Source organism: Mustelus asterias, chromosome 5, assembly GCF_964213995.1.
Source record: "Mustelus asterias chromosome 5, sMusAst1.hap1.1, whole genome shotgun sequence".
NCBI classification, from domain to species: domain Eukaryota; kingdom Metazoa; phylum Chordata; class Chondrichthyes; order Carcharhiniformes; family Triakidae; genus Mustelus; species Mustelus asterias.
The window spans coordinates 137,410,637-137,427,434 of NC_135805.1; positions in this window are offsets into that span (position 1 = coordinate 137,410,637).

A 16,798-nucleotide genomic window follows, 5' to 3' on the forward strand; every position below is an offset into this window, starting at 1 on the left:
AACACCACTCACCTTCATTCTGTATTTACACATTCTGATCTCTTAATGTGCCGCTATCAGCTCCATTCTTAGCCATGATCACCCCACCATTTACATTCCCTTTGTCTTTTTGTCTATAACATTTTTGTCAATCTCTCCCATCTCCATCAACCGCTGGCCCTCTATCCAGCCCCCACAGCTTCCCCACCTCCTCACCACAACTATATCAATCTCATCATATTTTCTATTATCTTCAACTTTGACGAAGGGTCAAAACATTCGCTCTGTTCTCTCTCCACAGATGCTGTCAGACCTGCTGAGGTTTTCTGCTTTTGTTGCTGCAGGTACTAGTTGACTTGCCAATTGGAATCCTGACACTGTCAAGGAGTGTGGAAGAGTCTGCCTCCTAGTTGACAGAGTGTGTAGTGCAGAACGTCCCTTCTTCACAGCCTCTGCTCCATCTCTCTGCTGTCATGCAGACCCGGAGACACCACCACTGTTTCCCCCCAGACCTTTGTGCGGGCAGGTCACCAAATTCTTTACCCTCAATGTAAGGACTCAGCAATGCTCACTGGCAAATCCAGAACCTCATTATAACACCTGCAGAAACACTCTCCAGTACTTCCAGACACTCTGGAATAGCAGGACTTTATATTAAAGCATCTTAGCTGCAAGTTGGTGGGTGCTGGGCCTCTCTTCCAAGGCTGAATGCCCGTGACATCAGTGTTGTCAGTGTTGTCAGTGTCATCACGGGCATTCAGCCTTGGATCTTCAGGTAAGCGTTCTCCAAGGCGGCCTTCACGACACACGACAGCGCAGAGTCGCTGAGCAGAAACTGATAGCCAAGTTCCGCACACATGAGGACGGCCTAAACCGGGATGTTGGATTTATGTCACATTATCAGTAACCCCCACAGCTTGCCTCCTGGGCTTGCAGAATCTCACTAGCTGTTCTGTCTGGAGACAATACACATCTCTTTAACCTGTGTTTAATGCTCCCTCCACCCACATTGTCTGTACCTTTAAGACCTGGCTGGCTTTAGGGATTCGCATTCTAATCAGTATTCTGTAACTTGATTTTGTGTCTCTGTGCCCTGTTTGAGAGCACATTTCCACTCCATCTGACGAAGGAGCAGTGCTCCGAAAGCTTATGGTATTTGCTACCAAATAAACCTGTTGGACTTTAACCTGGTGTTGTGAGACTTCTTACTGTGCTTACCCCAGTCCAATGTCGGCATCTCCACATCATGTGTCCCAATGGGACCAGAGGCCATGAAGCTCCCTGGGTGGTCAGGGGCAGGGCTGGGCAGTGCACATTTGGCACTGCCCACTGGGCACTCTGGCACTGCCCACAGGGCACTGGGGAGTGCCAAGAGGGTAGAGCCTGAGGGGGGGTGAGGCTGAAGGGTTGGTGCCGGACGGGGGCAAGGGAGAGGGAAGTCCATAGGAGGGGAAGGAAGGGGAGTACAATGCATTGGGGGATGGGGGCTATTCTATTGGCCTGGCAATCAGGGGTTGGTGCCGACAATTGGGGGTTGAGGCCAGTGATGAGAACGCCTATCACCAGGAGGCCAGTGATCAAGGGGCCAGAGATCGTGGGGAGGCATCGATCAGGATGTCAGCGGACAGTGGGGCAGCAATCGGAAGTGGGGAGGGATGGGCGATCAGGAAGCTGGCGATCAGAAGGCCTGCGATCAGGAGGCCAACGATCGGGGGGGATGGTTGGTAATCGGGTGATGATCGGGGCATCTGTGGGAGGGGCAGGGGTGTGATGACCATGGGGCGTGGATTGACAGATCTCCCAGTGTAGAATTGAATATAGCAATGGCGCGCCCCTATCAGTCTGCAGCTGGCTTCTCGGTGTGAATCGGCTCCCTCTACCCCCTACGGGCGGGAATCAGATTACAGCCTCTATTGCACAGAGTGCTATTAATTCACATAACTTACCTCACTGGAAAAAAACGGGCAAGTAAACCTCCCGTTTCCTCACCTGTTCAACACTTAGAATTTTTCTGAGAAAATTCCGTCCCTGCGCAAGGAAATAATATGAAATCAGAGCTTTGGGAGTAATTCAAAATTTTGTTTTTAATCTTAATAAACTTTCCATGTTCCCTTTACTCCAACAACTCTTAGATATCACCCCATTCCAGTGAACTGCCTTAACAGTCATGAGCGTGTGCTGCCCAGTATCCCTCCCAGAAACATCCGAGAAACATCAAATTCTTAGTTAAGGGTGCAGATAGGCACGTGGAAGAGACTCCAGGATGGTATGTTGCCTCCCTGATGCCAGGGTCCAGGATGTCTCTGAACGGGCAGAGGGTGAACAGCCAGAGGTTGTGGTACATATTGGTAGTAACGACAGAGGTAGGACGAGTGATGAGGTCCTGCAGCAGCAGTTTAGGGAGTTAGATAGAAAGTTAAAAAGCAGGACCCCTAGGGTTGTAATCTCAGGATTACTCCCTGTGCCACGTGCTAGTGGGGCTAGGAATAGGGAGATAGTGCAGCTCAACACGTGGCTAAACAGCTGGTGTAGGAGGGAGGGTTTCAGATATCTGGACCATTGGAGTCTCTTCCGGGGCAGGTGGGACCTGTACAAGAAGAACGGGTTGCATCTAAACTGGAAGGGCATAAATATTCTGGCCGGGATGTTTGCTTGTGTCACACGGGAGGATTTAAACTAGTTTGGCAGGGGGGGAACCAAAGCAAAGGTGAATTAGCTGTAGAGGAGCCAGAGAGTAGGATCAGTAAGACTCAGAGAAACAGCAGGCAGGGTGTGGTTGCCAATCAAAGAGGGTCTGTGGACTGAAGTGCATTTGTTTCAATGCAAGAAGTGTAACAGGTAAGGCAGATGAACTTAGAGCTTGGATTAGTACTTGGAACTATGATGTTGTTGCCATTACAGAGACTTGGTGAAGGGAAGGACAGGATTGGCAGCTTAACATCCCAGGATACAGGTGTTTCAGGCAGGATAGAGGGGGATGTAGAAGGGGTGGGGGAGTTGCACTACTGGTTAAGGAGAATATGCCTGGTGTTGTTAGACTCCTTACTAAGGAGAATATCACAGCTGTACTGCGGGAGGACACCACAAAGGGCTCATACAGTGAAGCAATATGGGTAGAGCTCAGGAATAGGAAGGTTGTAGTCACAATGTTGGGGGTTTACTGTTGGCCACCCAACAACCAGCAGGAGATAGAGGAACAGATATGTAGGCAGATTTTAGCAAGGTGTAAAAGTAACAGGGTTGTTGTGGGAGATTTTAACTTTCCCCATATTGACTGGGACTCACTTAGTGCGAGGGGCATGGATGGGGCAGAGTTTGTAAGGAGCATCCAAGAGGGCTTCTTGAAACAGTATGTAGATAGTCCAACTCGGGAAGGGGCCATACTGGACCTGGTATTGGGGAATGAGCCCGGCCAGGTAGTCGATGTTTCAGTAGAGGAGCAGTTCGGGAACAGTGACCACAATTCAGTAAAATTTAAGGTACTGATGGATAAAGACAAGTGTAGTCCTCAAATTAAGGTGCTAAATTGGGGGAAGGTTAATTACAACAATATTAGGCAGGAACTGAAGAATGTAGATTGGGGGCAGATGTTTGAGGGTAAATCAACATCTGGCATGTGGGAGGCTTTCAAATGTAAGTTGATAGGGATTCAGGACCGGCACATTCCTGTAAGGATGAAGAATAAGTATGGCAAGTTTTGGGAACCTTGGATAACGAAAGATATTGTGAGCCTAGTCAAAGAGAAAAAGGAAGCATGTGTCAAGGCTAGGAAGCTGGGAACACACGAAGCAAGGGTGGAATACAAGGAAAGTAGAAAGAAACTTAAACAAGGAATAAGGAGGGCTAAAAGGGGTCACAAAAAAGCATTGGCCAGCAGGATTAAGGAAAATCCCAAGGCTTTTTATACATATATAAAGAGCAAGAGGGTAGCCAGGGAGAGGGTTGGCCTACTCAAGGACAAGGGAGGGAATCTATGCGTGGAGCCAGAGGAAATGGGCAAGGTATTAACTGAGTACTTTGCGTCAGTATTCACCAAAGAGAAGGACTTGGCGGATGATGAGTCTGGGATAGGGTGTGTAGATAGTTTGAGTCATGTTGAGATCAAAAAGGAGGAGGTTTTGGGGTTCTTGAGAAACATTAAGATAGACAAGTCCCCAGGGACTGATGGGAAATACCCCAGAATACTGAGAGAGGCAAGGGAGGAAATTGCTGGGGCTTTGAGAGAAATCTTTGCATCCTCACTGGCTACAGGGGAGGTCATGATGTGGAGATGCTGGCGTTGGACTGGGGTGAACACAGTAAGAGTTTTAACAACACCAGGTTTAAGTCCAACAGGTTTATTTGGTAGCAAATACCATTAGCTTTCGGAGCGCTGCTCCTTCGTCAGATGGAGTGGAAATGTGCTCTCAAACAGGGCACAGAGACACAAAATCAAGTTACAGAATACTGATTAGAATGCGAATCCCTACAGCCAACCAGATCTTAAAGATACAGACAATGTGGGTGGAGGGAGCATTAAGCACAGGTTAAAGAGATGTGTATTGTCTCCAGACAGGATAGCCCGCAAGTCCAGGAGGCAAGCTGTGGGGGTTACTGATAATGTGACATAAATCCAACATCCCGGTTTAGGCCGTCCTCATGTGTGCGGAACTTGGCTATCAGTTTCTGCTCAGCGACTCTGCGCTGTCGTGTGTCGTGAAGGCCGCCTTGGAGAACGCTTACCTGAAGATCAGAGGCTGAATGCCCGTGACTGCTGAAGTGCTCCCCCACAGGAAGAGAACAGTCTTGCCTGGTGATTGTCGAGCGGTGTTCATTCATCCGTTGTCGTAGCGTCTGCATGGTTTCCTCTGATGTATCTTCTGATGGTTCCAGCTGCATGGTACATTGGGGAAATCATGCAGATGCTACGACAACGGATGAATGAACACCGCTCAACAATCACCAGACAAGACTGTTCTCTTCCTGTGGGGGAGCACTTCAGCAGTCACGGGCATTCAGCCTCTGATCTTCAGGTAAGCGTTCTCCAAGGCGGCCTTCACGACACACGACAGCGCAGAGTCGCTGAGCAGAAACTGATAGCCAAGTTCCGCACACGCATGAGGACGGCCTAAACCGGGATGTTGGATTTATGTCACATTATCAGTAACCCCCACAGCTTGCCTCCTGGACTTACGGGCTATCCTGTCTGGAGACAATACACATCTCTTTAACCTGTGCTTAATGCTCCCTCCACCCACATTGTCTGTATCTTTAAGATCTGGTTGGCTGTAGGGATTCACATTCTAATCAGTATTCTGTAACTTGATTTTGTGTCTCTGTGCACTGTTTGAGAGCACATTTCCACTCCATCTGATGAAGGAGCAGCGCTCCGAAAGCTAATGGTATTTGCTACCAAATAAACCTGTTGGACTTTAACTTGGCGTTGTTAAAACTCTTACAGGGGAGGTCCCAGAGGATTGGAGAATAGCCAATGTTGTTCCTTTGTTTAAGAAGAGTAGCAAGAATAATCCAGGTAACTACAGGCCGGTGAGTCTTACATCAGTGGTAGGGAAATTATTGGAGAGGATTCTTCGAGACAGGATTTATTCCCACTTGGAAATAAGTGGACGTATTAGTGAGAGGCAACATGGTTTTGTGAAGGGGAGGTCGTGTCTCACTATTTCGATTGAGTTTTTCGAGGAAGTGACGAAGGTGATTAATGAGGGTAGGGCAGTGGATGTTGTCTACATGGACTTCAGTAAGGGCTTTGACAAGGTCCCTCATGGCAGACTGGTGCAGAAGGTGAAGTCGCATAGGATCAGAGGTGAGCTGGCAAGGTGGATACAAAACTGGCTTGGTCAAAGAAGACAGAGGGTAGCAGTGGAAGGATGCATTTCTGAATGGAGGGCTATGACAAGTGGTGTTCCTCAGGGATCAGTGCTGGGGCCTTTGCTGTTTGTAATATATATAAATGAAGTGGAGGAAAATGTAACTGGATTGATTAGTAAGTTTGCGGACGACACAAAGGTTGGTGGATTTGCGGATAGCGATGAGGACCATCAGAGGATACAGCAGATCAATTGGAGACTTGGGTGGAGAGGTGGCAGATGGAGTTTAATCCGACAAATGTGAGGTAATGCATTTTGGAAGGTCTAATACAAATAGGAACTATACAGTAAATGGCAGAACCCTTAAGAGTATTGATAGGCAAAGGGATTTGGGTGTACAGGTACACAGGTCACTGAAAGTGGCAATGCAGGTGGAGAAGGTAGTCAAGAAGGCATACGGCATGCTTGCCTCATTGGACAGGGCACTGAGTTTAAAAATTGGCAAGTCATGGTTATAGAACCTTAGTTAGGCCGCAGTTGGAATATAGTGTTCAATTCTGGTCGCCACACTACCAGAAGGATGTGGAGGCTTTGGAGAGGGTACAGAAAAGATTTACCAGAGTGTTGCCTGGTATGGAGGGCATCAGCTATGAGGACAGGTTGGAGAAACTTGGTTTGTTCTCACTGAAATGACGGAGGTTGAGGGTGACCTGATAGAAGTCTACAAGATTATATGGGGCATGGACAGAGTGGATAGTCAGAAGCTTTTTCCCAGGGTGAAAGAGTCAATTACTAGGGGGCACAGGTTTAAGGTGCGAGGGGCAAGGTTGAAGGAGATGTACGAAGCAGATTTTTTACACAGAGAGTGTTGGGTGCCTGGAACTCACTGCCGGGGGAGGTAGTGGAAGCAGATACGATAGTGACTTTTAAGGGACGTCTTGACAAATACATGAATAGGATGGGAATGGAGGGATATGGTCCCCGGAAAGGTAGGGGGTTTTAGTTAAATCGGGCAGCATGGTCGGTGCAGGCTTGGAGGGCCGAAGGGCCTGTTCCTGTGCTGTAATTTTCTTTGTTCTTTGTCAAACACCATGGGGGAGAGGTTGGCCTCAACCATGGGGCGAGGGCACTGGAATGTTCTGTTCTGTCCATAAACTGGGCCATTATGGAGCAGGGATTGGACATGGCAATAGTGTGGTTGTATCCTACAACAACAAACAAATACGCAAGATAAATGTGGGTACGCCTCAGGAACAAAATAAAGGAAATAAAATGTACAATACTTAGCACGAATAGAGTTGCCTGTGAACGGCGTACTATGAAGTGAGATGGGAGTGAATAGAAGGATGTTTGATGATACTGAATAGAATAATGAGGGATGAATTGGGATGGTGTGAGAGAACAAATCAATATTATCAGATCAGTCGTGACTGCAACATCATTGGACCAAGGAGGGGAGTTGGCTGACAAGTAAATAGGAATGGACCATCTTCTACTTTTCCGAATTGTCGACTCTTTTGGTGTTGACTGATCAAATTCAAGATGCTAATTCAGAACAAGAGAAATTTGCCAGAGTTAGTTGTGGCCGAGCTGTCATTCTCGATCTTTTTATCCACATCCAGAGTTTACACAGGAGTGCCGAGATGATCAAGAAGACCAGCAGCAGTCCAGTCAGGATGAAGGTCTCAACAGGAGGGAGATTTACTGAGCCTGCAACAAAAGGAGGTACTTACATTAACAAGTGTGTTAAAAAAAATCAAAATGGTAGATCAACTAGACTAGCTAATCCTGCCCTCTCCCCGGTGACAACGTACTTTCCTAGGATAGAAAAGTCAGGTGCTAGGGAACATAGGTTTAAGGTGCGTGGGGAAAAGTTTAGAGGAGATGTGCGAGGCACGTTTTTTACACAGATGTTAGAATGTAACTGGCGACAACTTTGTATTGGATGTAATGTGACCAATTGTAACAAGCTGTAAGGGTCAGCTGACCCAGTAAACCATGGAATCAATTACAGAATGATGTGATGGCCAGCTGACCAGCTGACTCACTATAAATAAGAACCTGTTGGGAATTGTGGGGAGCTTGGAGTGGCCCAGGACGAGGCTCCACGTTTGGAGTAATGAAGTTTCTTTATTAAGCCCTTCCTTTGATTTATAAGTTGGAATAAGTTTTATTATATTTTTATTGTCTGCATTTGAAGAGTTCCTTCTGAAGGAACAAGAGGGCGGTTAATGTCTTGAACCTGCTGCCCGGGAAGATGATGGGAGCAGGTACGATAGCGGCATTTAAGGAGCAGCTAGATGAAGACATGATTAGGATGGGATTGGAAGGATACAGACTCTGCAAGTGCATACGGTTTCAGTTTAGGCAGGCATCATGATCAGTGCAGGCTTGGAGGGCCGAAGGGCTTGTTCCTGTGCTGTACTGTTCTTTGTTCTTTGTTATGACTAGACTCTTCTTAATGTACCCTTACCCATCTTCCCCCTCCCTCCACATTGATCCCCTCCAATGCCCACCCCCACCCCACAGCGGCCCACCACCAACCATCCATCCACCTTTGGGGAGGTGATGGCATAGTGGCATGAGGAGCTGTTGGCCTCTGATTGGTTGGCAGCTCTCGGTGGGATGGCAGTCCTGCAAAGGGGACCTCAGTCACAGGGAAGGCCCAATTGGTTCCATCAGGCCTCCCCTGAGGAATTGGTGGGAGTTCCCCACTGGTTCTCCAACTGGTAGGTGAGGCCCCGGAAATCGGGGTCACTGTTTTTAATGACATTGGGGTTGAGGGGTGAATATTGTGCAGGACACCAGGAAAAACACCCCTGTCATTGAACATAATAAGAACATAAGAACTAGGGGCAGGAGTAGGCCATCTGGCCCCTCGAGCCTGCTCCACCATTCAATAAGATCATGGCTGATCTTTTTATGGACTCAGCTCCACTTACCCGCCCACTCTCATTGGGTGAAGATGTCTGATTTCTCACTTTGTGTTTTTATGGAGAATGCCTGTGTTTTCTGATTCATATTGTCAGTAGGGAAGACTTTGATATCCTGAGATAAGGAGACAAGTAGATAGAAACATAGAAAGTAGAAGCAGGTGTAGGCCACTCAGCCCTTTGAACCTGATGTACCATTCGTTTTGATTATGGCTGATCATCAAATTCAATATCCTGATTCCCATCCTTCCCCCTCCCCATATCCTTTGATCCCTTTAGCCCCAAGAGCGCTATGTCTAATTTCTTCTTGAAATCACACAATGTTTTGGCCTCAACTACTTTTTGTTGTAGTGAATTCCACACATTCACCACCCTCTGCGTGAAGACATTTTTCCTCGCCTCAGTTCTAAAAGGTTTACCCCTTATCCTCAAGCTATAACCCCTAGTTCTGGACTCCCCCACCATCGGGAACATTCGTTCTAAATCTAGGTCAGACTTGCTAAGCTGGTCTTGCAAACAGCTGATGTCACAACTGGCTAAATAGCTTCCATCCATTCTGTAACCAAATTATGATTCCATAGAAAGCAGCCTCTCTCCTGCTTCTGATGACTTCCAGAGCCTTGTCACCCAATTTACATTTCATTACTGGGACTTCATAGAATTTTATAAATTTCTATGAGATCCCCTCTCACTCTTCTAAATTCCAATGAATATAATAGAAAGCATTCTTTCTGGATGTATCACAGCTTGGTATGGCTCCTGCTCTGTCCAAGACCGCAAGGAACTACAAAAGGTCATGAATGTAGCCCAGTCCATCATGCAAACCAGCCTCCCATCCATTGACTCTGTCTACACTTCCCACTGCCTCGGAAAAGCAGCCAGGATAATTAAGGACCCCACGCACCACGGACATTCTCTCTTCACCCTATTCCGTTGGGAAAAAGATACAAAAGTCTGAGTTCAGGTACCAACTGACTCAAGAACAGCTTCTTCCCTGCTGCCATCAGACTTTTGAATAGACCTACCTTGCATGAAGTTGATCTTTCTCTACACCCTAGCAATGATTCTAACACTACATTCTGCGCACTCTCGTTTCTTTCTCTATGAACAGTATGCTTTGTATAGCGCGCAAGAAGCAATACTTTTCACTGTATGCTAACACATAATCATAGATAGAATACTACAGTGCAGAAAGAGGCCATTCGGCCCATCGAGTCTGCACCAACCACAATCCCACCCAGGCCCTATCCACATATCCCTGCATATCTACCCACTAACCCCTCTAACCTATGCATCCCGGGACACTAAGGGGCAATTTAGAATGGCCAATCAACCTAACTCGCACATCTTTGGACTGTGGGAGGAAACCAGAGTACCCGGAGGAAACCCACGCAGACACAGGGAGAATGTGCAAACTCCACACAGACAGCGACCCGAGCCGGGATTCGAACCCAGCTGTGAAACAGCAGTGCTAACCACTGGGCTACCGTGCCGCCCATGTGACAATAATAAATCAAATCAAATCAAATCCTAACCGACTTAGTCTCTCTTCGTATGACAGACCTGCCATCCCAGGAATCAGCCTGGTAAACCTTTGCTGTTCCCCCTCTATAGCAAGGACATCCTTCCTCAGATAAGGACATCAGAATTGCAGCACAATACTCCAGGTGTGGCCTCACCAACACTCTATACAATTGCAGCGTAGACTTACCTGGATTCGCTGATTTTGACTTGATTGATTTTTGACTGATGGGTCCATAAGAAACAATGTGTAATGAGTCAAGATCTCTCCGCATCCTTGTCACCTTCTCTGACCTGCTGCAATTCTGTACAAAATACAGAATATTAATTAATTTAATCTTCAGAACAAATTTCCTAACATTTTCAACATTTATTTATGCAATAAATTTGAAGACACTGTGCACTCTAATATCTTTCTTATGATTCATGGATTTGCTGGAGTAGCGAGGCTGTGTCAGGAAGCTCCAACATCCACCCAGAAACAACCATTAATTCATCAAAGTACCACTTCCCGTACAATAACAACAAACGTGCATTCCAGAAATTTAATGGCAAACCACGTAAGGAGGAATTAGGTGACAAAAAACTTGGTCACATGGGACGGCATGGTGGCACAGTGGTTAGCACTGCTGCCTCACAGCCCCAGGGACCCGGGTTCAATTCCGGCCTCGGGTCACTGTCTGTGCGATGTGTGCACATTCTCCCCATGTCTGTGTGGGTTTCCTCCCACAGTCCAAAGATATGTGGGTTAGGTTGATTGGCCGTGCTAAATTGCCCCTAGTGTCATGGGGTTAGCAGGGTAAATGTATGGGTTTACGGGAATGGAGCCTGGGTGGGATCGTGGTTGGTGCAGACTCGATGGGCCGAACGGCCGGAATCGAACCTGGGTCCCTGGTGTTGGCGCTGCTAAGCACTGTGCCACCATGCTGCCACATCCTTATGTAGACACATAAATTTTGAATGATTGTATATGGAGGCACACCTTATTTCATCCTTTATAATTTTCCAGCCTTTTGCCAGGTGTTGACCCAACAAAGTGAAATCTAAACAAGAGGGCAACTAGGGATGGTGAATAAGTGCTGACCTTGCCAGCGGCGCTCACATCTGGAGTTTGCATACTAAAGTGGACCCAATGCCTGTACTCTCATTGACTCCACAGTTACTATGAAGGTTCCTCCACCCTCCAGGTAACCCAAGTACAGTTCTGATGATGCAGAATCAGAAGAAGAAAAACTCGGTTTGAGTTTGGACACTTGTACAAACCTTCCGTAGGTTTGAATATGAATATAATCCCGAAATATTAATATAATCCAAACCTGTGATTGAAGGACCTTTATGGGAAGTCAAATTTAGACATTTTCCTAGACGGAGAGTAGATGGTAAACTCCAGGAAGTTCTTCAATGAGGAGTTGAGGCTGAGGTGTTAAGGATGCCCCGGTGCATTTGGATGTGTATAAATTTACTGAGCCCAGCATTATTACAAAACAGCTCAGAGCTATGCTTCATGTTTCACCCAATGTGATAAATTGAAATACCACCAATGGAAGGTTGTTATATATTTAAGTGTTTGCAGATTGCTTTAAGAGCTGATCATGTGATTTGATGGTGCTGTCATTGGGGTGTTACACAGGCTGCAGTTTTACTTTCGGTTTGTACTCTGTACAGGCAAGACCACCTGGAACAAAACTGTTGTTAGTTTAAATCTACGTGTGCAAACCACATTCTAACATACCCCCTGACATAGTTAGTACATTACAGAGGTTCAGCTATTTGGTAATCAATTAAAAAGCAGGTCCTAAAGAGCGGTAATCGCCTGGATCATTCTGTTACACCAAGATTATAGCATCATCTGCATAGCAGAAAGGGAAATAACTTTGTGGCTGGTGAGATGATACAGGAGGGAAGGGGTCAAGATCCTGGAATCAGTTATGGGGCAGTACAGGATAGATAGATGGCCTAATCTTTGATATAGCTCAGGCCCCAATGTCTTTGATGCAGTAGTATGTTTTAGAAACCCCCAATCCCTCCAACCTCACCCCCATCGGAAAGTTTCTCCGTAACTACCCTCATCCAACAATGCATCATTTTAAGCACTTTGGTTAGATCCTTCAATCTTCTGAACTCAACGGTACACAAGCCAGTTCATGCAATCTGTCCACATATCTGAACCCATTAACACGCATTAAATTTGTGCTGCAACCCCTCCAAGACCAAAGTACCCTCCCTGAGCTGCAGTGCTCGGAACTGAACACAGGAGAACATAAAACAGTACAGCACAGGAACAGGCCCTTCGGCCCATTGGCGGGATTTTCCAGCCACGCTTGCCCCCAAAGCCAGAAAATCCTGCCCGAGGTCAACGGAACTTTGCATGGTCCATGTCCGGCCCGCTACAATTCCCATGGTGGGTGGGACGGGAAAATTCCGCCCAGTGTCTCCACACAGGATCTGGCCAACTGAACCACAACCTCCTGCCCCTTGCATTCAAAACATGAGACAATGGCGATTCATTTACATAAGATCTGGATGAAATCAGTAACTTTCGTTGCAGTATCCTCAGCAAACTATTAGATGCAGCCCTAATTTGCCCCAGGATAGCAAAGTAGCTCACACAACTAATCTGATAGGAGGTGTGACCCAGTTGTTGCGAGGGAAGGATCGGTGGAAACAACCTCTTAAGAATTCAAGGGCGGAATTTTACGCCAGCAGGATTTTACCGTCATCAAAGTCAATGGAGTTCTGAATGACTCACAGCATTTTAGGGTCCAGCCCCCAATGCGATGGGCCCCGAAAATTCCACCAGAGGCACAGTGGCACAGCGGTTACCACTGCTGCCTCACAGCACCAGGGACCCGGGTTTGATTCCCGACTTGGGTCACTGTCTGTGCAGAGTCTGCACGTTCTCCACGTGTCTGCGTAGGTTCCCTCCCACAGTCCGAAAGACGGGCTGGCTGGGTGCATTGGTGTAACAATTTCAATTGAGGTTGGCCTTCTTGAATATGAACTCCCTCCAAATTAATGGTCCAATCAGGGAGCCCCATGCTCTGTACTGAAACAGGACTGTCAGTTCCTCTGGCACTCCGGATGTAGAGAGCATTCTATATAGTGTAGTTGGATCTTGTAAATAAAGGAATTTTGATGAAGGGACTTCCACCTCCGAAGACATATTGCAGTTGGTCATGCTAAATTCTCTCTCGGTGTACCCGAACAGGCACCGGAGTTTGGCGACTAGGGGATTTTCACAGTAACTTCATTGCAGTGTTAATGTAAGCCTACCTGTAACACTAATAAACAAACTTTAAAACTTTTAAACAGAGTGGAGATCCTTCAAACTTCCAGTCGTTTTATACTTACAGGCTGGCACAGGGCAGCTGTGTTGTGACGTATTTGAACATGGCAGTGCAGGAAAATATCTTTGTAAGAGTCACCCACAAACTTGAACATCTGGATCCGAAACATGGCCTCAGAACTTTGACCATTTGTCTCCACTAAAAGGGTGGGCTCCGTCTTAACCTCTGGGCAACTGTTATAGGAATAATAACACAGCGGTATTAGTTACACCCGAGCTATGGGTGAGTGATTAAATCACAAGTCTCTCTTAATTGCTCCCCATCTTATACTGAACCGGTACCAGGGGATGGCCAATCCTCCAGGATTGACCTGGAATCACTGGAATTGGAGATAAGGCCTAGATTTTGCGACCGTTTGGATGCGTGTATTCGGCAGGCCAGGAAGCAGGCATAAAAACACACTCCAGCTGCGAGCGGTCCCAGAACATGATTACACGCTGGCTGGCCAATTAACCGGCAGTCAGTGTGAAACGCGCACACTGGGAAAGGCTCAGCACTGCCGGGGAAGGCGGGAAGAGTGCGGGCACCAAGAAAAGGGAGAGTTGTGGCTGGCACTTCCAATGTGCACCCCCAGGGGGCAGTCACTGTGGAGCTGACTCAGGGAGCTGCAGACCAGTACAAAATAAACCCCAGAGGAAATACTGTGTCTGGACAAGCACATGGTGATACAGTGGTTAGCACCGCTGCCTCACAGCACCAGGGACTGGGGTTCAATTCCCGGATTGTGTCACTGTCTGTGTGGAGTCTGCACGTTCTCCCCGTGTCTGCATGGGTTTCCTCCGGGTGCTCCGGTTTCCTCCCACAGTCTGAAAGATGTGCTGGTTAGGGTGCATTGGCCGTGGTAAATTCTCCCTCAGTGTACCCGAACAGGCGCCGGAGTGTGGCGACTGGGGATTTTGACAGTAACTTCATTGCAGTGTTAATGTAAGCCTACTTGTAACACTAATAAACAAACTTGAAAACATTCCAACACAAACCTCAGTCCCCAGACACCATTTTGAATTTTATTGTAGCCCGGACAGTTTATCTCGCTCTGGATGAGGTTACAGTTAAACTGTAAAGGCCGCCTTGCCAATGGCCTTTCCCCCCAGTGGAATCTCGAGTAAGAAACCTGGCAGCTTTAACTGTGGGGAGAAGACCCCTGTCTAAAGGAAAATAGTCGATACGTGAGTAAGCATGGTGTACATAAGAGAAGGGGGAAAAGTCCCTTGTGACTGGGTGGAGATAACGCCAAAAGTCAACACAACTCATTTCAGTCATAAAGGTGGAGAGAGCCTTGGAAACTCTGGAAGGGGCGAAAGTCTTTGGACTTGACCATTTCAACCCTTGATCCATCACACAGTTTAGATTTCCTCCAAAAATAAGATGGTTGGTTGGGAAGGGAGGAGAGAACCAACGTAATAAATTTTGTATCGTCCCAGTTTGGGGCATAGACATTCACCAAAATTACCTGAGTTTGAAAAAATGTGCCACTAATTATTGTATGGCGACCTCCAGGATCTGAGATTTTGTTTAAGGGAATGAAACACCTGGCCAATCCATGGCTTTGCACAATCTGATATGATCCTTAATGCAAAGGTGTGTCTCCTGAAAGATTGCGATATAAGGTTCTTGAGATGTGGGATAGCACGATGGCACAGTGGTTGCCTCACAGCGCCAGGGACCCGGGTTCGATTCACGGCTTGGGTCACCGGCTGTGTGGAGTTTGCACGCTCTCCCCGTGTCTGCGTGGGTTTCCTCCGGGTGCTCCGGTTTCCTCTCACTGTCTGAAAGACGTACTGGTTAGGGTGCAGTGCCCATGCTAAATTCTCCCTCAGTGTACCCAAACAGGCGCCGGAGTGTGGCGACTAGGGGATTTTCACAGTAACTTCATTGCAGTGTTAATGTAAGGCTACTTGTGACACTAATAAATAAACTTTTACCTTGAAGCCTCATTTGTTCTGCACCAGTCACAAGACAATTACGTTTGAATACACAGCCTGACTGCGCAGCTTAATAGAGGTTTTATGTTAAGGCGTCTCTGTGGGAACTCAAGTGGAAGTAGACTTTGGCTAAACCGTTGCGAAAGCTTCCTTTGCTGAATGTCACCCCAGCACATGTGCTGTACTGAGGCCCTCACCAGCAGGGTTTGTGCAGAGACAGATCTTACGGGAAGTACCTGCAGCTCTGCCTCAGTTGGTGGACTCACTGAAGACCTGGGTGGATGTCAACGGGGTCCTTTTGGCCAAGATCAAGCTTTGAATCAAACCCAAAATGGAGGTGGGGGAGGGTATGAACAATACTTATCTTGTCAGCTTGGATCTTGTTTGTCTCCCATGAGGGGACCATGAATTGGATCCAATTGGAATTTGAATTTAGTTTTTGGAGCAAACCAGGAATGGATTAGCACTGCTACCTCACAGTGCCGATGAACCGGGTTCGATTCCGACCTTGGGTGACTTGGGAGGCACAGTAGCGCAGTGTTTAGCACTGCTGCCTCATAGCTCCAGGGACTCAGGTTCGATTCCCGGCTTGGGTCACTGTCTGTGTGGAGTTGCACGTTCTCCCCGTGTCTGCATGGGTTTCCTCCGGGTGCTCTGCTTTCCTCCCACACTCCAAAGATATGCGGGTTAGGTGCATTGGGCATGCTAAATTGCCCCTTAGTGTCCCAGGATGCATAGATTAGAAGGGTTAGTGGGGTAAATATGTGGGGTTACGTGGATAGGGCTGGTTGGGATTGTTATTGGGGCAGACTCGATGGGCTGAATGGCCTCCTTCTGCACTGTAGGGTTTCTATGATTCTATAAGCCTGTAAATTCTCCCCGTGTCTGCGTGGGTTTCCTCTGGGTGCTCCAGTTTCCTCCCACAGTCCGAAAGACATGCTGGTTAGGTGGATTGACCATGCTCAATTCTCCCTCAGTGTCCCAAGATGTATAGGTTAGGGGAATTAGTGGGGTAAATATTTGGGGTTACGGGGATAGGGGCTGGGTAAGATGCTCTGTCGGAGAGTCAGTGCAGACTTGATGGGCCAAATGGCCTCTTTTTGCACTGTAGGGATTTGGGTTTGTTCGGCCCACTCTGAGCATTGGCTTTTGTAACTTTAGGGATGGAGTAAAACATGTTTTAAAAAGGATGCCAACAGGGTCCTTCAGCTGATGTCCAGGGATATTGCAGTGGAATCTCGAGTAAGAAAGAGGGTTGAAGCTTCACAGAATGGGAAATACCATGAGTT